This window comes from Callospermophilus lateralis, unplaced genomic scaffold (genome assembly GCF_048772815.1).
Source record: "Callospermophilus lateralis isolate mCalLat2 unplaced genomic scaffold, mCalLat2.hap1 Scaffold_959, whole genome shotgun sequence".
Lineage (NCBI taxonomy): Eukaryota > Metazoa > Chordata > Mammalia > Rodentia > Sciuridae > Callospermophilus > Callospermophilus lateralis.
The window spans coordinates 18,926-20,740 of record NW_027517765.1 but is presented as its reverse complement, the minus strand read 5'-3'; positions in this window follow the sequence as shown (position 1 = coordinate 20,740).

Here is a 1,815-nt window from a genome sequence, read left to right as displayed (position 1 = left end):
TAATCATAAATATTTTGAAGTGAATAAATCATTATACTTCTACTTTGTAATTTTTTTATATTTTTTAATTGTTAAAAATTTTGATTAGTGATTTAATTTCTGGATCATTGTTTTTTATTGTGGTATGCTTGGATTATTTTCACATTTCCTATATATATAGGAAATGTGAAAATATATATGGAGTCTTTGACTATAATATCAACCCTACACAAAACAGAGTGTGTGTGTGTGTGTGTGTGTGTGTGTGTGTGTGTGTGTGTATCCCACTTCTCTTTATATATCCTATAGATTTTTAATTTTTACAGTATTTTACAAGTTGCTTAGACTTGTCTTAAACTTGGTACTGCTTGATAAGCCTCTCCCATATTGGTAGAATTTCAGATTTGCACACGAGGAATGTCCCTCTCATTTTTTCTTAAAGAATCATTCACATAAACATTGTGCTCATTGATGTTAATATTTTTCAATTTCACTCTCTAAACTTTTTAAAAAATACTTATTTAGTGTTCTTTGAGTAATTCATATCTCTCAGTATCCTTATGTTAATTTCTTAATGTTTTTTGTTTCTTTTTTTGTCACTTGGATTTAGCCATGCTTATCTTTGTTTACATTTTCTGTACTATTTTTTATTGGTTCATTAAAGGAGCCATCAGTAGATTATATAGTCAATTTTCAGGAAAAAAAGTATAAAAACTTTAAATAAATAAAAATAGGAAAGAACAGTGCTGCATCCATGTAATATTTGCTAATTGGGAGGCCATGGAAAAGTACTTCATTAGAGAGAATTCACAGAAATTTAGAAACAACATGACTCAAACAATTTTAAAAAGACTTGTGTTGTAGTTCTTGATATAGAATTTTTGAGGTAATCTCAAGCATTACACATGAAACATTAAAAGTTGGATGACCTAAAGATTCAGAATTGCCAGTACTAAATATGTATCCATGAACAATTAAATCAGAAAATTGAAGAGATATTTATGCTTTTGTGTTTAGTGCAAACATTTTTCTCAGTATTAAAGCTAGGGACTCAAAGTGTGTGCCCATCAATGTCAAATGTGTAAAAATATGTACTTATATACTATTATTATTTAGTTACAAAATATTTTGTCTCTTAAAGTGTTATTGGAAATATATGCAGGACTTTGAATTAAGTGAATGGTGGCAGGCAGATATTAAGTTGTAGGAGCATTTGATTCACATGTGGAAGTCAGAAATTTAGTGAGCAAAATTTTGCTCACCAGGCACTGTGTTTTGTGTAGGATTGATATTATAGTAAAAGTCTCCATATTTTTATTTTATTGAGCATAATAGGGTCTAGAGTTTTATTTTACCACATAGTGAGTGTATTATGTTCTTCACAAATACTAGTAGAAGGAATACAATACTGTGTAAGTACAAAATTGATAATTATATGAAATAAAGATCGTGTTAATTCATTCTATTTAGTCCTTTTACCTTGTATATATAGTATAAAATACCATGATATATTTATAAATAAACAAAATTGTATTTGAAAATAAAGGAAATTCTCATATGACATGAATGTAAAAATATAAAAATCAATTTATTATACTTGACTGTCATGTGTTGAATTCATCCAAGTATTTTGGCCATAGGCTATGCAAGGTTTTTATGGTCTTTTAAAAAATGTTTTTTATGATAAATTTTATAGACATATATGTGTATATTACTTAGTAAATATTTTTGTTCATATTTCTTTTCAAGAGTTCATTGCCTCTTTAAACTTGTTGAATATTTATGGTGTTATCACTCAAAATCTACTAGTTATTTTCATGTCTCTATGTCATGGTA